We start from the raw sequence: 23885 nt of genomic DNA, 5'->3' as shown, positions 1-23885 counted from the left end.
ATAGTTGTTTAGCTCGTCTTGCTCCAAAACAAATGCGCAGTGGTTGTTAGGTATCAAATCTAGCTTCGTAAGCGCTCCGTGCTGGAGCTTTGTATGCGCTGTGCTTTTTCCTGCGCCAAGATCAAGACGCGAATGCTGGAATCGAGCTCATTCGTGCCGATGTTTACTCGCGCTTAGAACAACTGAACTTAGGTTGGAGTACACTCCAATCTTGTAAGCAATTTATACAGTGCTTACTGTATAAAAATGCAATCTGGCAGCTGCGTAAGCAGCCCTTCAGTGTCATTGAGCGATAAAGAGTTCGAATATTTACAAGCAGATTTGCGGCACTCACGCCCGCATGCCAACGTCACGTGATGGCTGTCTGATTATTAGCAAGTGTGATTACGATACCTGTATAAATGTGAGATTTCCCGGAGTAAACCTTAGTTGAAGTTCCGCGCCTGTCCTGTGTGTTCCTTCTTTGTCCCTTGTTTTTGTGCGGTTACATGATGCATATCAATATCAAATACATAACACCTATGGGTGGGGAAGGTGCGGTGTGGAAAACTTTCGACTTAACCGATATTTCGATATATGTGAGTTCGAGTTAACGAGTGTTTCCTACATGTAGTAGCTATATAATGTTGATATGCATGAATTTTTTACTAATGACTGAAAAAAATATTTGCCATTTCTGCATGATACATCTACGAGGCACAAGCTAGCTGCAGATCTGTGTTACTGAAAGTTTTCTTGGACAAAATATAAGGGCATAGTTGCTAGTTTTATAGAATGTTTTATACAGGGTGCCTTGTGTTACAGTTGCATTGGGTTAAATATATATTGCAAGAACTAGAAGCTTAATATTTAATGTTAAGGCAGTGATTAACTGTTAACTCTACTAATTCCTTGCGCATCAGGTGCTTTGGGTCCATTACCAATTGATAACTTGACGACATGTGCTTTAAGAGACACTACTAGATCATTTGCAATGTATTTATGAAAAATCTGAGTTAACATTCCGTCTGGTGTGGGGAAGTTTGTAGTCGGAAGTCTGTTGCGAACATTTACCAAGTCATGTAAGTCTTGCAGGAAATGTAGGTATCTCTGGTCATCCAATGGGTGTTTCCTCTTTGCAAGTATTTCTGTTTGCTCATACAAACATTTTTCGCCACATTTTCTGGTTCCATGGTATGGCATCGCAGGCTACATGATCAACGCAGTCCTGCATTCTCAGCCAAGATTGTTCCCCCAAAAATGATTTTTGCCAGCAGCTCTCCTCTGATATTGGTATGCGTGACAAATGCTCCAAGGATCTGGCTCCAGCTTCCTACCAGGGGCACAGACATGACAACCAGGCCATGGTTGCATAGCAGGGTCTTCTTTTCTGGCATTGTGTAAGTGAGCAAGTCAACAAAGCCGTTCACTTTGCCAGCAGTGTCATCAGAAAGGTGTTCAGACAGCTTTAATTTATCTGTTACTAAACCTCCATGGCACTTAAAGGGGCCCATCACAGAAGTTTTCTTCTCTAGTGTTTCAAGCATTTTTGCATTAAAACCAAATGCACCCATGTAGTGGGACATGCACTTTCTTATGGTGCTTCTTCCTGGAAGCTCCATAAGCAGACAGAAAAGAACAGATTGGGTGAGGGAACAAACGTGAGTTAATGACATCTTAGTTGAAATCAAGAAAAATAAATGGGCATGGGCAGAACATGTAATAAGGAGAGAAGATAAACTGATGGTCATTAAGGGGGGATATGGCAATGAAAACTTTTTTTTATATATATATGGGAACAAATTGACGAGATGTGGCATGCATGTGTGATTTGTTGTGCTGATATCGTAATTGAAATCAGTTTTGAGCTATCTATTATAGTTTTTGAGTTACAACACTTGACATCCTGTAATGGTCATCCCCAAATTAATTAATTAATTACACATAAGCTTGTCAAGGTTTTCATCCCAGCATGTTCAAAAAAAGCCCATTCTGTGCAATAAAGCTATTGGTTTATTTTTTAAATGCCAAAATAAGCACAAGAGCTTTTTTTGAACTTTTCTGTGCATATTATCTTACTAACAACCTATGCAAAAAAAAAAACATTATAAATTTTTTAATGTGGTGCAGGTGAAAATGGACAGCTTTATTGCACTCGTCAATGTTTCATGATCTAAGTGCAAAAGACAGAATGATTCTGTCTTCATTCGTTGTGAAATGGCACTAGGATGACTGAAAGCAACTGCACAAAAAATGAAAGCTGAGAAAACGGAGCTCAAAGACTTATTTGCTGGAAACATCAAAATATTTACTTTGAGCACCTAAAACCCACCTGGAATGTAGCCCTTTGCCTGTGAGGACACATTTTCTTTACATTTTGAGGTAGTTTTTCGCTTCTTTACAGCAGTTTCGTGTTCCTTCGTTGCCTTTTTGATACGTCGTGCATCCTTTTCAGCAGCTCGCTGCAGTGAACACGATCCTGGACTGTATCCCAGTTGCGACGTAATTGTTTGCAGTACTCTTTCACAGCCAGCATTCAAATGGCAAACTGCATCTGCCACAGCACTTTCAACACTCAGGAGTGGGGCAAACTGATTTTTTGATAGGAGTGACCAAATTACATTGTTCAGCGACTCGATGGCGTTCTGTGTTTTGCTTTGCTGGCATCCTTCAAGGAGTTCTCTTGCAGATAGACGCTTATATATAGGCAGGAGTGCTGCTCGAACATGTGTAGGAAGCTGCAGCTTGTGTGCAGGGGCTGGTTGACCTGAGGCCACCACAGAATTAAACTTGCACCAAGAGTTAATGCCAGTGGGACAGTGCTCGTGATGCAGCTCATCATCAGTCGATGTTATATGGTGAAAAGTAGCCATGATGGCCGTTTCCATAGCAGGCGCATCATTTGGAGAACATTGTATGGCTAAGCCATAATAGTTTGAGTTTTTTTTATTAAACCCTGTGTTAGGCGGCCCTTTCCGCCCATGCTGAGCTCACGGTCCTTGCTCTTGTTTTTCTCAACAAGGTTGCACAAAGTAGTTCCCAATCTTTTTTTTCACATGATTCACACACTCTTGTTTCTCTATGGGTATGAAACCATACACCTTCTCTTCACTGAGATATAAGTGCGGCTATCCCTATCTCAAAGGACATTTTGTAATGGAGCTGGTGTTTTTGAAGAGACTGCTGAAACATGGTTTTTGCCGCAATTATTTCCATTTGCCCTGCACTTGCCTCGGTGTTTTTTTGGCATTGTGGTCAGTGTTACTCATGCCACTCTTTATAAATACTGCCTCCAGACTTGGGGCCAAGAGAACATCCATGGCAATAATTGGAGAGGACACAGTGGTCCAAGACAAGGTCAGAATATAACTCAATACCACAGCCAACGCCAATGTGACTTGTGTGATCACTTGTCATGTGTGTGAAGCGATTTTAGAAAAGGAGATGGAAGAGATGAGTGCAGCGCCGTAACTGTCTCTCACAGGACGACACCTCAACAGCACTGCACGGGGAGGGGGGGGGAATGGGAAGAAAAAGATGGAGAGAAAGACAGGACGAACGTGGCAAGGGGAAAAAAAATGTGAGTGTGGGGCTCAGAGCCGCGCTCTCAAGTGTGTCGCATTGCAGTAGTCTAGCAGTGCCGAAAGAGCGTGCTTCACGATGGACGAGTGGGCTGCAGGGAATAGCAGCGCGGTCGCCGTATCGCAAGTCAGTCCCAGTCGCCGATAGACTGTACACAAGACCGTGCACTCCACATCGAAGGCAGGGCAGTGAAGTAGCAAGTGGTCGAGCGTCTCCAAATCGGCGCAGTTGCTGCACGCGGGGCCGCCAATTCCCTGCAGCCTGTGTGTTCTAGCAGCCGTCTTGTAGCAGCCGACGCGTAGGCAAAGCAGGAAAGAACGGTCCGCCTGGGAGAAGCCCACGCGGGGGAGGAGTCGAAGTGACGTACCTGCGGCGACGCGCTGGTTCGGTTGCTGCGCACGGAGCGTTCGCAGAACGGTTGTTTTGGCCACGTCGAAGCCGCTGACCGAGGTAGCGAGGGGGAAGCGCAGAGAGTGAGCCTGCTTTGCATGAGTGTCGGCGGCTTCGTTCCCTTGCAGGCCGATGTGCGCTGGAACCCATTGCAACGCCAAATCACAGCCCTGGCTGACGAGATGGCGGAGCTTTGAGCCGACGCGCTGCCCCAACGGAGGTCTAAGGTAATCCTTCGCCAGCATACACAGTGCCACGCGCGAGTCCAAAAGGATCGCGGCAGAAACAACACTGCACTGTTGAAGCAGGAGATCAGCTTCTAGGATGATCGCAGCAAGCTCGGCCACCGTCGACGACGACACAACACGAAGGCGGCACTGCCGTGTAGCTCAAATATTCGGCGCCGTACACGCTGCAGCACCGGAACGATCACTCGCCACGGAGCCGTCGGTGTAAACGAGCAGCCGGCCCCCTAGGTGCTCGTGCAGCAGTGCGGCCGTTTCCTGCTGCATAGCACAAACAGCTGTTTGACGCTTGGACTTGACGCCTGGCACCGTGGTGTTTACATCAAGTAGCGCGGAGGCGTGCGGCGATACCGGCAGAGGTAGGAGTTGCGGCGTCGACGCGACGAGTACGCTGAAACTCGGTGGCACGCTGGCCCATGCCCGAGCCCTCGAGGGTGTGGAGGCGACAAACGAGGCGTTGTCCCTGTGGTGAACGTTGAAGGCGCTCGATGTTGTTCATCGCTTGCTTCCGTGCGCGAAGTGAGGGTGGCCAGTCTCCCGCTTCGGCGAGAGTTGCTCATCCAAGTGCCATCATAGATCACATCAATGTTGCCTGGGGCGCGTCCAAGTTCCCTGTAGATCTCGCGCACCTTCTGTGCACTTTTGGACTCTATTGTCATGGCTGCTGAGGCAGTGGCAGGGTGACTGTGCCTACGGTGCAGCCGTAGGCACAGCCTTCTGCAGGCACAGTCTGCAGCCTTGCATAGGATTTGTGATGTAGTCCTCGATGGGAAATGTCCATGTGGGAGAAAACGTCATTCAATGTGGCTTGCTTTTTGCCCACTGACTGCACAGCTCTCAGTGCACGAATGTTCACTTCAAAAGGGTTGATTTGCTGAGTGCCAGCACATCTCGGGGATGACCACCTTTTGCTTATCACTCCACAGTCGTCACACGACAGTTACATTTTAGTCGCAAGCCCAAGACATGGCCCAGTGTCAACACGAATTGGTGTTTTCCCGCACTGATTGCAGCTTTCTGCAGAGAGCAGCTCGTTCAAGAGTGCTTTATATACAGTGAAAAATGATGACTCGTGTACCATGTTGTCAGCACACTCCTTTCAAAAGCTGAAATTTCCTCTTTGTTGCAGAGGTAGATGACAGTGCATTCAAAACATCTGCTCTTGTCTCCTCTCGTTGCGCAATCTCTTCATTCGTGAGAATTGGAGCTGAAATCCGTAGCTGAATATTTGACGTGACGTCTGCTCTCGCCGATATCACATTGTCGTCACAACTATGCCCGAATGTACCTTCACCACCGCACGTGGGCCTGTCGTCACCACGCCTTCGTCGTTCCATGCCTTTTGTTGTTTTTCGTACGCATGGGCCATTCGGAACTTGCTTCCTTTTGGGCTCATCATGGAACACGCGCGTTAGGGTAGTTCGGCTGCCACGATTGTCAAGCACAAGGAACGGAGCGCGCAAGTCACTGGTGTGCCAATGCGCGCAAGTGTGTTTCACGGTCAATTCAAATGTACAACAGCCAATAGGAGAGCTCCATGTTCCCCTTGTGACTACTGCGCCCAATCACGATGCAGCTTCTACCTCTTCTTCGCTTGCAATTTCTGGTTTTATTTCTCAGTGGAGAAATTTTCAGTGGTGCTGCGGCTGTCTCGAGCTCCAATCTCTCCTCTTTACGAGGATGCCAAGATGGCCGCGCTGCGTCATCGGGTAGCCAAGCTATCCACAGTGCGATGGCACCTTCCGAAGCCAGATTTTTTCGCAATTTTTGGTGACGGTGCTCTAGGAAACTGCTGTTTTCTCGATTTCTACCGTGTATTTTGTTATATTTCACCACGAGTTCAACGAAGGTCCGAGGATTGCGAAAAAAATAAATAAATCGAGGAACTGAAAATTTTGACCATTCTGACCACTTCAATTGCCCCCCCCCCCTTTTTTTTATTGAAATAAAAATAAAAGAAAGAGACGTAGTCACCTTATAATGGTGACGGCTACTCCTTTTCTCACAGCGGAGACAACAATATAATCAAAATATGTAGGAAAATCGAAAGAAACAACTTCATATGGTCAGAAATCCACAGTACAGTCCTATGTGCCCATGAACATAACAGTATAAAAGTCAAATGCAAGTTGCACCACAATGAGTCCCCCTTAAGGATTATGGACTGGATTCCAAGATAGGGAAGTGTGGCAAAAAAAAAAAAGAAAATGCTTCACTTAGAGATTGTTGTGCGTACTGCGAACTATATGCGAAGGTGATAACTTTAAGTGTGGTATGCATGCCCCTGTTTTAATTGTTGTTCTGATGCATGCATTTTTTTTTTTCTTAAAATGAAGGGTCAATTGCCGCCGATGTATAAACGCTGATGCATGCAAGACAAGACAAAATAACTTTCATAAAATAAAGCACTCCTTTATTGCAGCGCTCCAACTATGCACAGTGTGAAACATATTCTTGAATTTCTCAAAGGAATGCCGTGTTTTATTGTTTGCACAGTACATTGAGCTGCGCGACTATGAGTACTTGCGCATCTTAGCATGAAGCTTCTTTTTTCCTGCGAGCTTCTCGCATTTCATTAAATTGCTTTAACATGAAAATGCAGCCTTGCAAAACATAAAACTTGACAATGCTGGCTGTGAGTGCTCCTGAATGCTGGCTGCACCTTACACCACACGAAATCTGAGATTCGCCCAGCACCATAACATCTACTATACTGTTACTGCACAGCTTTTCCTGACAAAAAAAAAAGTTGTGAAAAGGTTTTCCAGCCTTCTCGCTGTCAAAAAAAGCACACGGGACGGGTAGAGCAACCCTCCTTTGTCACAAATTGCAGTAAACTCACTGTACTGGCCTTCCTCATTTGGCGCCTGTAGAAGCAAGTTTTTGCATTTGACACAGTCACCGCGTGCAATGAACTTGTGCACTACATAACCTGCCATGTAGTGTATTAGCCGCTCATCGCTGTTTTCAATAACATAACCGCTGTAATCTGGAGATATTTGGCGTAGTATGCCTTCAGCCAATGAGAGATTGCCTGATCTCACTACGCTCGCGAGATTGTAAAACGAAAGACAATTCACTACAATAAAAAATTGGGTTGGTGTAGGGTGATCGTTAGATCCACAGGACTGTCTAACGATAGTGAAAAAGTTCTCCAATGGATCCTGGCTCTTGCGCAATGTCATTAAATACCTAAAGCCCTGTGTACTCAGGAAGTCCAATAGTTCGAGGGTGGCAGAAAGTGTGACCTTAAAGCCAACTGCTGTTGACAAACTTATGAATCCTGCACTGGTATCCCGTTTTGCAACTGGGAGCAAAACAATGCCGTTGACGCCGACGATTCGACATGACCATAGTCTTAACGTCGTGAACTCACAAAGAGGAAAAATGCACTGCACGAAAAGCAACAAAGAGCTGCAGGCAGCTTGGTGGGACTGCTAGCCGCGCGCGTGGGTGCGCAGAGCCTACAGCCCACGCTACAACAGCGCCACCGCTTACACCCGTGACCTGTAGACACTTGCCACCTCACCGCATTGCATGGAGCGCGCCGGCTCCTGAACCCACTACCCATATTCTAGAGCACCGTAGCCCTGCAGTGGGCTTAGCCACGCTGCTCCTGATGATGATATTTGTAGAGCTTAGGGCTCCACATCTTCAGTAGGATGCATTCTAGGATCCATTCTTTGTCATATGACATTCATTGTGTGCTTTTCCTTTTCGTTGCTTCAAAGCAATGTTTTACTGCAAGCTGCTGTTCTTGAGACAGGTTTTGCAGTCTCTAATGCAGGATGTTCTCGGTTCTTGGTGCTGTGGCTCTCTTCATTCTGGAAATACTGTCACTGAGAGTGTCAACCGCTGACTGTAGCCTCCTTGCCTTCTTAATGGCTCGCAGCCTGCAGGATGTATTGCAGATTCTTGTTGTTTTCTTGGTTTTTCTTTTAAAACAACGTCTGCTGCACCATATGCTGTTCCATATTCTAATGAATATTCAGTTTAGTACACTTTAACTTAAGTGAACTATATCTAGTTGTCCCTTGAAGTTCACTCAAGCAAGAGTTTACTCTGAATCTCAAATCCCATTACTGACACCTTGTGCATGGCTTAGCAAGAGGCCTGGATTGGTAGACATGGAGGAGGTAGCTCTGCTGGCTACACATGAAGCAAATAGTGTTGTGTTGATGACATAGAAACCTGCAGGGCTCACATGATAGCAACAATAATTGAGGATGTCCTTGACGTGTTTGCAGGCTAGTAAATAAGGGTGGCTGCAATTAGAAAAAACCTGGAAAACTTGGAACTTCAAACTTGGAATTTCCAATGAATTTGTCAGTTCCGTAAAATTCAGTGAAAAGACAGGAAATTTTCACCTTGGGTAATTTTAATGAGCAAAATTGGCACCTAGAATGGTTATGGCAAATATAGTGCTATGCCAGAAGGAAGCAGTGTTTTCAGCTGAACCAGTATGCAGTCGACAAATAATGGATCTTTTTTTCTGTTTTGTGAATGAGAGCCTCGTCAGATGGTTGGAATATTCCAAGTTAAATTTGATATTGCATCACACCTGTTTTACAGCTTAGTGGTAAGCTCAGACTGTCTATAACATATGCCTTGGGAAAATCTGCATTGTAAGTAGTACTGCATCATTGAGTGCACTGCCTTGTTGCCCCTGCCGAATGATACAAAAGTTCTGTGTGCGGGAGTGGAAAACCATCTAGTATAATAATTGCTTTGTTAACTTGTCGTAAATCAACACAAAGGTGTATTGTACCATTTTTTTCTCACAACTACGATCGGGGATATCTACTCAGCAGCGGCCACATGTTCGATAATGTCGCACTGTTCCGGCACTTCAACTCCTCTGACACCCTGTTTTCTAATGCAAATGGCAGCCTGCGTAGTTTTGCAATGACAGGTTTGCTGTATGAGTGAATGTTGATTTCATGTACAAAACATTTGGCCAGGCCTACTACCCTGGAGAAGAGATGCGAAAACTTGTCATGTCGGGGATTGCCCATTCATCTGAAGACAGCTGAGTGCGTCACCTTGAATTCTAAGTTGGAGGTTCCATATGGCATCAAGTCCCAAAAGCAGTGCGCCACGTTCTACCACATATGTCGTTCTTATGACATATGTAAGGAAGTGAACACTCACTTGAATTATCTTACGTGAGTAGTTCAATAGTGTTACATTAGCAATGGGGAGTGTGGAACCAGAGAAATGCTTCAGAAAAATTTAGTCATTGAGAAGCAAGGCAGGAGAGCCACTGTAAAAAAAAAAAAAGAAAAACCCAAGCTTACTTTGCTAATGCTTACATCCATGTGAATTCCCTTTTCTGGGGACATATTGTGTGACAATCGCCTTGGTGATACTATCGATTTTGCATGATGTAGTGCTCAACCAGCCAATCAGCTCATCCGGTTTCGCTTAACCAGCCAATCAGCGCACATCTCACAGCTATACTGTCGCCGAGGCGATACTGTTGCTGCAAGTGATCGTTGCAGAATACATTCCCTGGCGTGTCATTGGTGCCTAGGGCCAGAGCAGTAACCGCATTAGTTGTCAAAAAAAGCACACAATTTATTTTTCTGCCATCATTGCGACGATTGTACTTGCTTTTTGACTGGCACACTGAAGTGAAATGACCTATCTCCTTGCATTTTAAGCACCTTGCGCTCTTGGCAGGACAATATGGCCCCTTGGTGCAATGCACATTCGAGCCACAGCAATAGCACACACCTGAAGTCTCAACGGCAGTCGCTTTTGCTGCCTTACCAGCGACCTGGTGCACAGTTGTATCAGCACTTGCTTGCTTCCATTGCCTCGAGGGCGCGCTTGCAGGTTATGGTGTAGCAAGGAACGGTGGGGGTGGGTTGAAGTTGAACATGATGGCTGCTGTCCTTCGTAGTTAATCTTCATCACCATTTACGTTGTATCGCGGAGCTGGTGCTGCATGGAAAAGTGCATGAAAGAAAAAGAAGATGCAGACTGTGAACTGCTCCTGTCAACGGGCATGATGGAACTCCCTCTTTTAAGAGGGGATGAGGGTCTTGAAAACTTTTTTTTATTTCTGAAAATTGGCATGCAGACATATCTTTGAATGCTGATCCCAAATATATATTCAGATTTTATATGTCTCATCTAGAAATGAAGATATTGCTGAATAATGTATCCCACATAGGTCTTTTTTACGGGCCATTATGATAATTTCTTAATTAAAAAAACTAGTTTTAAAGAATAGCTGTCATTTCCAAGGGCCCATTGCACATCCTAAAGCTAAAGAAATTTTTAAAAAGTCGTCATATAGGTCATGAATGAATAACAAAGTAGGAAAAAAAACAATGTGGGAGTAATTAGCTTACATCTGACCTAATTGCTAGTCTATTGGGTTTAATGAAAAATGGAAAGCTTTAGGATGTAGCTGAGATTTTACTGAAAAAAATGATACCTAATTCAATAAAATCAGTTCATGCAAACCTTATGAAAAGTTCTATAAGGCAAAGGCATTTGATCGAAAAAGCAAAGGTGAGAAAATTGCATTCAAAGTTTTGCTTACTCTGCCACTTTTGTTTACTTATCACATGGAAAAATTTAATGCTTTAGCATGCAGCCCATTCATTACTGAACACAATAACACCAAACTCACATAAATCTGTTCATGTAAAGATTGTGAAAACCTCTGTATTGCATTGACACTTGACAAAAAAGAAAGCTCAGAAAGTCACTTGCTGTTTTCTATCATTCTGCCACACATTCACAAAAGTCCTGGGTAGTAGTCCTGGGTTCTGTCAGGCTTCTGCTTCTTGGCCATCCTCTTCTTGACCTTTTCAGCATTGGTGTGACTTTTATCAGACCTGCACAGCCTCTGTTTATCTTTTTCAAGGCTCCTACGAATGAGGCAGCCCCCAGGACTGTAACCAAGCTGTGCTGCAACAGCTCTGCTGGTTGCTGCCATTCCTTAGTTGAAGCGAGAAACTGCTTCTGCAACAGATCTTTCAACAGCCAGCAAAGAGTCATGCATGTTCTTGAAGCTTTGGCTCCAAATGACAGAGTGTAGGCACTCGATGGCGTTCTATGTCATGCCATCTTTGCAGCGCTCCAAGAGGGCCTCGTCGCCCAGCCTTGCAAAGATTGGCTCAAGAGCAGTGCGAACGTGGCCTGGCAGAGGGTTTTTGTGTGGTGACGGCTCCACTTGGTTCGCCAAAGCACAATTGAAGGCACACCACGAATCAACCCCTTGAGGACAGCAACTGTGGTCTGGGGCTTCATCTGTCGAGGTCATGTGCAACAGCGTGGCATGCACTGCCTTTTTCATGCCTGCAACGTCGTGGCTGTGGCTCCGCAAGGCATGCCCATAGTAGTTCGTAATTTTCTTTATCTTATCTTGGGTGAGGTTGCCCTTTCCGCCAAGAGATTCTCCTTGTGCCTTCTTCTCAACCAAGTTGCGAAGAGCCGTCCCCATCCGCTTATGGACACGGTTCAAGCAGTCTTTCTTTTCACTGGATATATATCCATACACTCCTTCTGAGGTCAATGCATGAAAGGTGCGGCTATCACCATCAGAAAGTATAGTTGTGTACCGCAACCCATTTTTTTCCAGCGACCTGTTGAACAAAATGATAGCTGCTTCAGTCTTCATTCGGCCGGCATAGCAGTCAATCTTTTTCATGCACTTGTGGTTCACAGCCCAGTCACCGTACCCATCATCACTGGGATCAGGTGCCCCTTGGCACCCACGACAGTACCTCGAGAGCACAACGTGGTCCAGTACTAGGCCAGTGTGTAGCTCTATGATGCAGCCAACTGCAATATTTGAATTGTGACCACGTGTTTTCCGTGTGCCATCAAATGTAACATCTACATTTCCTGGTGGATTCAGGAAGTTCTTGTACATGTCCTTCACCACTTTGACGCTTGCTGCTTCTGTAGCAGTAGCTACTGCCTGGCAAGCTTTCACCATGGTGTCCATATGCCCCCTGAAAGTCTTGTGGTGAAGTCCTCGGTGAGAGAGGTTCATGGTGGCACAAAAATCCGCTAGGGCAGTCGCTCCCTTGCCTATACTTTGAATTCCCTTCATTGCCCGCAAATTGACCTCAAAGGGTGTTATGTTAGATTTCCCGGGCACTCGTGGCGACGAGAAGTGCCACTCGGCGAAATTGCAATTTGAGCATGTGAGCTATATACAGTTGCCAGCATAAAAGAACACTAACAAAGGTTGCCAATCTAAAATGAAAATAAGCTGCTTCTGGCTTATGCAACACAACAATGACAATTACTAGAGAGAGAGAGAGAGAGAGAGAATCAACTTTTATTGAGCCCTTAGTAAAGGTTGGTGCACTCCAGCACCAGACGGGATGGAACCTTCTTCTTAGGTCCCATATGCGTCCAGCAGTTCCTGGCTCTAGCTGCCAGCGCGAGAATCACTAGAAAACACCATTGCATCACTATTTCTTCCACAGGCAATTTTCACTGCTGTGGAATGGCTTTCTCAATTCACCACAATCTACTAGAAACCACTGGCCATTTCATTTGTGATGTATGTCACATTAAAGGTAGTCATGTACCATTGCTGACATTGCCTTCAGGAGGGCACAGGCCTTCTTGTTAGATTCACGTTTCATGTTTAGGCTTGCATGTTATTAGATATTACCTTGCCTGAATGACTAGGCTACTCGGTGCATGCAAAGGGGCACAAAATGCGTGAATGTAATTCGTTCATCAACAAAAGGTGCCCCTATTTTGCAAAGTCATTTGGAAGTGTCTATGCATCTTACATTAATCATCAAAGCCAGTGTGCATTACTTTTGCATTTTCGAGCAATTGCTTGTGAGCAGTGTCTCGACCTGGGGTCTTAAGGCCAAACAGGCATGCGGCTTTACCAGAAGACGCAAACTCGACTAAGATGAGCTGCATATGACATGGCTGCAATATGCATTATCTGTGTCAACATCATATGTACCTAACCGGCACAGTGTCACTACACTCTTTGAAACAGCCAATCCATAGAAGGCAGCATATGGTGGTGTTTTGTGGATGCAGTACAGTTCCTTCAAAGCTTCTGTATCTTCGTAATGGCATTATTTGTACACACAGATATTGCACAGTAGTACAGTACACACCACATGGCCACAGGATCACAAGGAGCAACAGCGATCTGCCTTCTGTATGCAGGCGAATGTAGGCGCTGACGGTCATTTTCGATTTTATAACACGGAATTAAATCAAATATGCTATCTATTTAGATGTAGTGTATTTAACAACAAATGGATGATGTGCTGCTGCATGGGCATCAATGAACAGGCAGGCGTCTCTTGCGTCAGAAGCACCAATGAAAGTTGGTGGGTCACCTCTTCATGCATGAACTGCTTAATCTGCGCCATCAGCGAAGACTGACTGGCAGCAACAGTCAAGCCGGGGAGAGAGCCTACTAATGAATTGTGCATGGTGAGCCAATGTTTACACAGCTTATCCCAGCTCTGCTAGAGGGTTCACTATTTCAGAAACTGTGCTGGGGCTCTTCACCAACAGCATCTGAAGGGCGTCGTCGTTAACATCCTTTAAAATATGCTTTATCTTGTCACTTTGCGCCATTGTGCATCGGCGGGCTTGCAGAGGTCCACGACATCCTCGATATAACATGAATGTCTCATCGCTCTGCTGCGCTCGTTCTTGCAAACATTGCTAGGGGCAAAGCTTGCGGAGTGCAGGTCGCGAAAGCACCTCCCTGAGGCTGGTCTTGAACCCCGCACAGATAAATAGGTCAGGTTCGAGGTTGTGGTACCACAGGTTCACAGCGTTGCTCAGATAGAATCGTGTAGTAGCTGCAAGGTACCGGGTGCGCAAGGTATTTGAGAACACAATGTTGATTTCAGGCAGAGAAGAATATTTCCAGCAAGAATAGACGTATTGTTACGTGTAGCTGAAGCCCAATGCTATATACACTTTATTTACAGGGACACTAACGGAAGGCCAAAATGGCGACGCTATATCCAGCGGGCCCACGTCGTCTTCCTCTTCCTCAGTGCAGCCACACTGTGGCGGCTGTTCCATAGCAATATTTTCACCAAACTTTGGGAAATACTTCTCTTGTGGTTTATTTCCACAATTACTCAATGAATCCGCCATCTGCAGCAATAAGCGATTCAGTTCGGCTTTGGAAACGACTGCATGCATGAATCAGGTGGTCCTTAGAGATGTTGGCCATTGAGTCAGCAATGGCAGCCTTCAGTAAGTCTTTTGTATTATGTGGCTGTTTATTGGCCTATTTCTCAATGACGTGCCAGACATGGTAGTCGAGTGGATTTAAATCTGGAGAACTAGGAGACTTTAAGTTAGGAGCGACGTGGTCGAAGTGGTCAGCCAGCCACTCTTGGGTGGCGCAGGTGGTGTTGGGCAGGAGCTGAATCTTGCTGAAAGACATAAGGTCTACCTTTCGAAACAATCTCTATCCAGGGCTTTACAACGGTGGCAAGCACCTCCACGAATGTGACAGCATTAATGCAAAGTCCTTCTGCAAAAAAGTGTGGCGGCATGACCTCACCCTCGTTGCTGACGACGGCTAACACTATCACAGACGAAAATTTTGTGTGCATCACTGTAGGTGTTGTATCGTGCATAGTACTCAATACATTATCAATGGAGACATTACTTAGTCCCTCACCCTTTATTCCATCGTCTTTCTTTTTTCAGGCGGCTCTAAGCACACGCTTTCTAATGGCGCTGCAGTCAGCTGCGACGGCTTATATAACATATCCCCTCTTGCAAAACAAAAGAAACAAAACCACACACAAAAAAAGGTTGTCCATTACTGCCTAACGTAGTCCTGCAGCTCCTTCAGTGTAAGTTATGGCCGCTTCTTCTTATGCGCGCTTTGCATCCTGGCAAATTAAATGAAACCTGTGGCGTGCACTCTGCAGCAGGTGGTTCAGGGTCCAGGGGTGCATTTTCATAGTTATCCACTCTTGGTGTGCCAGGTTGTGATGGATGATTTACAGCTGCAATAGCTTAATAATCGAATGCCGGTGACCAGTTCATGACAGCAGAGGTACCGAATTTCGTTCTGCTGATAGGTTCACAGTGAACGATTGTTAATTTGGAAGCATTCCACACATACCCATCTTCCAAGAGGCAAGAGGCGGGTCCACGCTTTCCAATAATTTTATTGGACGCAGAAAACTGTGCAGAAAGCTTCCCATGAACTACAAGTAATTTAATCCGCATGTAATAACCAACGACAAAGTTTGGTTCCTTGGCACCGTGCTTTTCATCGGTGTAACTCTTCGACTTCATTTACTTGTTCTTGATGCGCTCTCGCAACTTCTGTTGTGCCTTTGAAAGGTCTGTGCTAAAACATTTGTCAGGCAATCCCACAATGTCGAGTTTGGTTCAAGGTTGGCATCCATGAACAATAACAGCGGGCGCAACACCAGTAGTCGCATGAGGCAGTTGAGTAGGGCCAATTGAATATATTACTTCAATATCCTGTTAAATCTTTCAACCAGACCATTGGCTTGTGGGTAATACACAGAAGAGCTGTAATGCATGATACTGCGCTCTGTGAGAAATTCTTCAAGATTCGGTGAAGAAAATTGTGGTCCATGATCGGATACGATACCACGTGGATATCCTTCTCTTTCAAAAAGTTAAAGTAGGAATTTTCTCACTGTAGACATGGTCGCATCCTGTATAAAAGCCTCTTCTGGCCACTTGGTGTAATAGTCAATAATTGCAATGGCAAAATGGCAGTCAGCTGTGATGCCTGATATAACAGTAGGCACCTCATCAGCACTAGCACAATGCCACCTGTCATTACGGTGGTTAACTTTTTGGTCTTGGTCAAAGTTCTTTTCATCTGAAAAAAACAAAAAAAGAGAGCATTCCAGGGTCCTCAGGTCTCTTCAGCTTGCTTAGCAAGCGATTAGACGGGAACAGACGATTCTCCCGACTTTTATCGGGCATGAGTTGCCTCCTCCTCATAACATAGGAATGGTACATCAAGTCCTTGTGCACAGCGAGCCTGACAGTCAACTCTGCGACTTGGAGCTCCTTTACAGTGGCCTGCATTGACATGCATCATTGCTCACGATGACTTGCAGCCGCCCGAGAACCTCATGGGTTCTTATGTCTGACTGCTGACTTCTTTTTCCTTTTCACCACAGATGCCATGCCACCACCAGAGCATATCAGTTCTGTCTGCTCCTTGTAAATGAAAAACTTCACTACGTTCAGAAAGCTGGCAATTTCCAAGTCGCTGTGGAGTGCGGCCAGGGCGACAAGGACTGCATGGCATTTCATTTCTTGCGTCAACCTGTATGCTTCCATCTTTGAACAAACTGCACAGTATGAATGATAAGGGGCCAACCACCAAGAAGCCGTGCACCCAGATAGATGTGAGAGCCTGCCAATGTCTATGGCAATAAGGAATCGTGTTCTCAAATACCTCGAGCACCCAGTATATGTACGCATGGTAGCGAAGCTCCCATTGCAGAAGCTCATGGCTTTCGGCTTCTGCAATGATGGCTCGGGTGGAGGGATGAGGCTGAACTTTTTTAATTGGCAGCGGCTTACGCCACCCAGCCGTGATTAGTAATATACTTTATACTTAGTAGAGAGGGAAATTTCACTCTTGCCTTGATTTTAGCCACCAATCACATAACCTCTTTCTGATTATTTCCACCGGCTTAGTCTGTTTTACCTCCACTCTTCCTATACCCTAATGCTTTGAAAAAATCAGCCCTATTGCTTTGAACTGTAGGGCAAAGCCCTTTACAGAAAAGTATCAGGTGTTTAGCCGTTTCCTCCTCCTCTCCACATGCACCACATAAAGTGCCTATCCCTTGGTACTTGACTCGGTATATCTTAGTCCGCAATACTCCCGTCCTGTCTTCAAACAATGAAGAGCTTCCCCTGCCATTATCGTAGATATTTTCTTTGGGAATTTCCTTCTTGAAAGCTCTGTTTGTTCCCAGTGCTGATTTAGTCTGCATCCCTATTTTCCACCGACTCCTCTCTGTTACTTAAACGTTTTTCTTAACCAATGATTCTTGGTTCAAAATCAAGGTACAAATCAAAGCGTTGCAATCACAATCCTAAGCTCACTAGCAGTATGGGAAGTTCCATGTATATTATATCATCGTAAAAAATTTTACAAACTTGACACTGTGTCAAGTTTGTATTCCTCATCAGTTATACGAAGCCTTATGTGTGTATGCAAACACATGCGCAGCGCAGTTAGCACTTATGAATACTGCCCGAAGATTGCAACTTCGCAACAGCACAGTATGTCGTATTGAGCTAGAACTTGCGTCTGAGAAGCTGGAATAATGTGCACATCTGCAGTGAAAGCTTGTAAGCTTTCATGTGATTGCACTAGGCAACCCTTTATAAGCATGTGCATGCAGTTACAGGGAGATGTGCCATTGAAGAAAAACCATGTGCAAAAATGCTTCTGCAGCCACATGAACGAGACTGCAAAATTTGACATGCTTCATCCTTTTCTCTAAAAACGAATTCTGCTGTCTCTTGATTTCTACCTTGTGTTCGTTTTCCTGCACAATAAAAATATTTAAAAAAGTGCAATACACAACAAAGCTTTCTAATAAGAATTGTTCATGTTAAAGGACATGCTTGAGGGAATAGTGAGCGCCTCTAAATAAGCTATGTTTACATATGATGGCTTATACAGAAACAATCTTTACCGTGGTTCCGCACAGGCTCGTTTTCGTGCCACTTGCCTCTCGTCGGTGTTGGGAGTGTCCCCTAATATGGCCAAACCAGCTAGTGCCGACGGGGAACGGCTGGCTGCAACATCAGAAGGTTCCTCGCAAGTGGTGGGTGCGAGCATGAGAATGTGCTTTTGCTCGTCCGGAACAGTCTCAGTGGCGGTTATGCCAATGATCATATTGTCGCATGGTAGCGACGTATAAAGAACACAGTAGCAATACTGTGAAAAACAAAACTAACTTTTATTGGGTGAACCTGTGCCCACAAAAACAGGCTACACTTAAAGAACGGCTACAGTGGCGAACACAGTCAGCGATCGTCAAAATCCGATCAGCGGATCAAGTGCGTTGGCTTTTATACATCAGTTGTCGAATGTTCCAGAGTAATCGCTGGGACCCGCGTGTCTTCCACAAAGTTCTACACTATTCGTGTTGTGCATACATGAAATCAGATTACACAATGTTCAGTGACAGACTGTAGATGAAACCATCGATAACATTCCAGAAACTTCCGATACATGCAGGCGCGTCCTGCACTGTGCAATAACATTTGGTAGGCGGTGAAACGGGGTCACCCGATAAAGATAACCAGGTGCACATGTCAATACCCCCCCTTTAACCCTTTCACTGCTGGGTTTTTTCCTCACCGCTGCACACTCCCTGCCAGGTTTTTTTTTTTTACATGTTAGTTTCTTGAAAATCTTATGCTAGTAACACACTACAATGCTCTGAAGGTCATGTAAACATTTTTATTCAGGATTATCTTGTAGATATTAGTTTTACTGAATACAAGAAATTGGCACCTAACTGATTAGCAATAATTATCTGCTAATTAGGATGACCAGATGTTTAGAAAACTTTTTTGTGTGGTATTCTTCAAAAGAAGGCACCACACAAACCGGCACCTGGCAGCTAGAACACAGGTAGCGAGACTCTTTTCGTTGCTTTGGTCGATGCTGTGTGTTAGCGCAGACGCGGCAGACTCGTGTTGGGTTCTGCTTTGCGGTAGTCGGTGGTATTAGAGACAGGAAGTGGCACGCTGTCACCCGTGTTGGATCTTCACCCTTCGACGGGCGTCCTCCCTTTGGCTTCGAGTTTCCTTCATGGTACTTCTCGATTAGCTGGTGGACAAATTCGAGTTGAAAGCCTGCCATGCTTCTTTTTTTACCAGAGGCTGTGATTTGCAGTAAATTGCTGTTGAGGATGATAATGTCCAAGAGGTGAAAGAAGTACTTCTTGTACCACTTCATGCACTTCCTTGTGACTGTGCCGGTCACGGTCACAACCATGTCTACCTTATCTACAGCACCCATGCATAAGTTGTACTTGGAGACGCACAGGGGAATCTTTCTGCTCTTGCCCATCTTCTGATCCACTTTCCCGGATTCTACCATGCCACTCTTATGCTTCGTTGTGAGCATGAGCATTCCACATTTGTCTTTCCAGCGGACGAAGAGAAGCTGATCATTGCACATTGTTTCCTTTAGTTTTCATCATGAAGGTGAGGGAGGCAGGGAGAGAAAGCTGAGAAGCAGCTTGACTGACTCTGGCCTCGTGGAAATACAGTTTGGTGATTTTACAGCATACAGAACTGCATATAATCAACATCAAAAGGTGACATCGACAACAAATAAGACAAACAGCATTAAACAGCATTATCAACAGCAAAGCAAAGCATTTTCATTGGCTAGAAACATTGAAAAGAACACACTGAAACAATTTACATTATGGTAAAATAAAAAAAAGCCATAACTACAGAATCATAAGACGCCAACAAACACTGACACCAAGAACACCATAGGGATTTATTGACCAGTTGCCTTCGCCCAAAAAGATGTTCTTGTGACGCCTGTGGCAGAAAGGACGTTCCACGTCCGCTGCCAAGGTCTGTGAGTGGCGCTGGTTAACGCACCCAGGGTTCTACTAGAAAACATAAATACCCAAGAAAGTGGATGGGGAAACAGCGCCGTGGTAGCTCAATTGTTAGAGCATCGCACGCGAAATGTGAAGGTTATGGGTTCAGTCCCCACCTGCGGCAAGTTGTTTTTTCATCCACCTTAATTTCCATTAATTTATCGTTTTTTTATGTCATTTATTAAGCACTGGTGATTTCCTCTATGTTGCCCTTGGTGTCAGTGTTTGTTGGCTTCTTATGATATGACTAATAAAAAATCGGGCCCCCCGGTTAATCCCCTTCCTTCTTGTTTATAACAACAAAATGCATTTTTTAACTTCCACAGTTAAAACAGTAACATGTATCACATTTATGAAGAAACAGAGCAGTTATGCTTAAATTGCATCAGGTACCTTTTAGCAGTGCTAAAATAGGATTAAAAAGAAAGCGCACAGGAAGCGCACAACAGCATGCTATGCAGGTCTTACTTGTGGATTTCCCTCATGACGTTGATGCCATATTTCGTAACTTCCCAGTACATCGCTTCTAATACTGCTGGGTTCTAGCAAAGGCTTGAAAAGTGTGCATGTCAAGTTGTGCAGTCGTCGTTGCCTTTTTCAGTGATCGTCGAAATATCTCGGCAGCATATGTTCTCCACGGCGTTTTCACTCATCATACACAGCCCAAAGGTACACCTGCGTTCGTAGCCATGCAACAAGATATTTCTTCAAGGCAAGCGATGTTAGCGTTTTACCAATGTAACTGCACATTGTTGTCCCACCTATTTGTCAACTGCAATGCTGCCGGTATGGTTGGCGCTCATTAGGCAGCGCGTAAAAAGCAGTCGGGCAGCTGGACTGGCTGCATTATATTGCTCATTAAGATGCACACCACAGTTCAAGCACTGACGACCTGCTTGGACACAGCTCGCTTAATGCTCTCAAGACAACAGCACAGCTGTGTGTCATTGCAGCGTAGTACATATGCCAGCAGCAGGGTGTCTACCAAGTTGACATTTCCAAATTCCCTGAGTTATCCAGGTTTTCCCTGAGTGCCCTTGCAAAATTCCCTAAGTGAAACTGAACTTTGTTTTATGTCAAGACGGGCTCACACCATGTTGCCCAATGCTATCATTTGCCCAATACTATCAGTTATATACTATCGTACTATCAGTTATATTATACTGTCACATTGTCGTGACGTCAAAGAACACAGTAGCAATACTGTGAAAGGCAAAAACTAGCTTTTATTAGGCGAACCTGTGCCCACAAAACACGCTACATGAGAGTGGCGAACACAGTCGGCGATCGTCGTAAATCTGATCAGCGGGTCAAGCGCGTCTGCTTTTATACAGCAGTCGTCGAATGTTCCAGACTAATCGTTGGGATCCGCATGCCTTCTACAAAGTTCTACATCATTCGCGTCAAGCGATGATATCAGATAACACAAGGTTCGGTGACAACAGACAGCGGATAGAAGCATCGACAACTTTCCAGAAACTTCGGATAAATGCAGGCGCGTCCCGCGCTGTGCGATAACATTTGCTAGGCGGCAAAACGTGTCGCCCGATAAAGATAAGTACACGTGTCATTACCCCCCCTCTTCAAAGCATCGACCCGATGCTGCAAACAAACAAAAGTAATAAACAAAGGCACTCGTAGCAAAGAAAAGAACAAAAATGACGAAGTTCGTCAGCGTCCGTAAAACGGTTTAAGGCGCACCACGTGGACCACTTCAGATCGTGCGCGGCGCCGCTGTGAATGCGAAATGCCGTCTTGCACGACCTCATAGCCCAGAGCGCCAATACGTCGGATGACCTTGTAGGGTCCGAAATAGCGTCGGAGTAGTTTCTCACTGAGTCCTCGTCGGCATATCGGGGTCCATACCCAAACACGGTCGCCAGGCTAGTACTCGACGAAGCGTCGTCGGAGGTTGTAGTGTCGGCTGTCGGTCCTCTGCTGGCTCTTGATCCGCAGGCGGGCGAGCTGTCGGGCTTCTTCGGCGCGCTGGAGATAGCTAGCGAAGTCAACATTCTCTTCGTCAGTTACGTGCGGCAGCATGGCGTCGAGCGTCGTCGTCGGGTTCCTGCCGTAAACCAGCTTAAATGGCGTTATCTGTGTTGTTTCTTGCACCGCCGTGTTGTATGCAAAGGTCACGTACGGCAGGACCGCGTCCCACGTCTTGTGCTCGACGTCGACGTACATTGCGAGCATGTCGGCGAGGGTCTTGTTGAGGCGCTCTGTGAGACCATTCGTCTGCGGATGGTAGGCAGTTGTCCTCCTGTGGCTTGTCTGGCTGTATTGCAGAATGGCTTGGGTGAGCTCTGCTGTAAAAGCCGTTCCTCTGTCGGTGATAAGGACTTCTGGAGCACCATGTCGCAACAGGATGTTCTCGACGAAAAATTTAGCCACTTCGGCTGCGCTGCCTTTCGGTAGAGCTTTAGTTTCAGCGAAGCGGGTGAGGTAGTCCGTCGCCACGACAATCCACTTATTTCCGGAAGCTGATGTCGGAAACGGTCCCACAAGTCCATCCCGATCTGCTGAAAAGGTCTGTAAGGAGGCTGGATCGGCTGTAGTAATCCCGCTGGTCTTGTCGGCGGTGTCTTGCGTCGCTGACAGTCGCGGCATGTCTTGACGTAACGGGCGACATCGGCGGTTAGGCGCGGCCACTAATACCTTTCTTGTATCCTCGATAGCGTCCGGGAGAAACCGAGGTGCCCAGCGGTCGGATCGTCATGTAGGGCGTGCAGTACTTCTGGACGTAGCGCCGACGGAACTACCAGAAGGTAGTTGGCGTGGACTGGTGAGAAGTTCTTCACGAGTAGGTTGTTTTGAAGCGTGAACGAAGATAACCCACGCTTAAATGCCCTTGGGACAACGTCGGTGTGCCCTTCCAAATACTCGACTAGGGCTTTTAGCTCCGAGTCTCCTCGTTGCTGTTCGGCGAAGTCTTCCGCACTTATTATTCCAAGGAAGGCGTCGTCATCCTCGTCATCTTGCGGCGGCGGGTCAGTGGGGGCGCGGGATAGGCAATCGGCATCTGAGTGTTTTCGTCCGGACTTGTAGGTTACAGTGATCTCGTATTCTTGTAGCCTGAGGCTCCACCGTGCCAGCCGTCCTGAAGGGTCTTTTAGGTTAGCTAGCCAACACAACGCGTGATGATCGCTGACCACCTTGAATGGCCAGCCATATAGGTAAGGGCGAAATTTCGCTGTGGCCCAAATGATGGCGAGGCATTCCTTTTCGGTTGTAGAATAATTGCCTTCTGCTCTTGACAATGATCGGTTAGCGTAAGCTATCACGTGTTCATGTCCATCTTTTCTCTGGACTAGGACGGCACCGAGGCCTAGGCTACTAGCGTCAGTGTGTATTTCGGTATCGGCGTGCCCGTCGAAGTGCGCAAGTACGGGCGGCGACTGCATGCGTCGTTTCAGTTCTTGAAATGCGTCGGCCTGTGGCGTTTCCCACTTGAACTCGACGTCACATTTAGTTAGCTGTGTCAGCGGCTCAGCGATGCGTGAAAAGTCCTTGACAAATCGCCTGTAGTAGGGACACATGCCAAGAAATCTACGCACTGCCTTCTTGTCGGTGGGCTGCGGGAACTTTGCGATGGCAGCTGTTTTCTGCGGGTCGGGGCGTACTCCGGATTTGCTGATGACGTGGCCTAGGAATAGAAGCTCATCGTAAGCGAAGCGGCACTTTTCTGGCTTCAGAGTGAGCCCTGATGACTTGATGGCCTCTAGTACTGTGGCAAGCCGCCTAAGGTGATCGTCAAAACTTTCGGCGAATACAACGACGTCATCCAAGGAAACGAGACAGGTCTGCCACTTCAATCCTGCTAAAACCGTGTCCATCACGCGCTGCAACATTGCAGGTGCCGAGCACAGTCCAAATGGCATAACCTTGAACTCGTAGAGGCCGTCTGGGGTGATGAAGGCGGTCTTTTCACGATCTCTTTCGTCGACTTCTATTTGCCAGTAGCCAGACTTGAGGTCCATCGACGAGAAGTATTTAGCGTTGCAGAGCCGATCCAATGCGTCGTCTACCCATGGGAGAGGGTATACGTCCTTCTTCGTGA

General features: G+C 46.0%; 1 protein-coding gene across 4 annotated transcripts in view; it reads left to right on the top strand.

The window, feature by feature from the left end:
- Positions 1–23885, top strand: part of LOC135909449 (KICSTOR complex protein ITFG2-like) — a 184889-nt gene that overhangs the window by 72642 nt on the left and 88362 nt on the right. The window contains exon 15 of one of the 4 annotated variants that reach the window (XM_070536023.1): positions 1188–1578. The exons of the other annotated variants lie outside the window; for them this stretch is intronic. The gene's annotated coding sequence lies outside the window, so the exon portion shown is untranslated. Of the gene's footprint in view, positions 1–1187; positions 1579–23885 lie in introns of those variants that run through there. 4 annotated transcript variants of the gene reach the window in all.

Source organism: Dermacentor albipictus, chromosome 3 (assembly GCF_038994185.2).
Source record: "Dermacentor albipictus isolate Rhodes 1998 colony chromosome 3, USDA_Dalb.pri_finalv2, whole genome shotgun sequence".
Classification (NCBI taxonomy): Eukaryota; Metazoa; Arthropoda; class Arachnida; order Ixodida; family Ixodidae; genus Dermacentor; species Dermacentor albipictus.
Note: the sequence above shows the minus strand (reverse complement) of the source record. Positions and strands in the feature narration are given on the sequence as shown.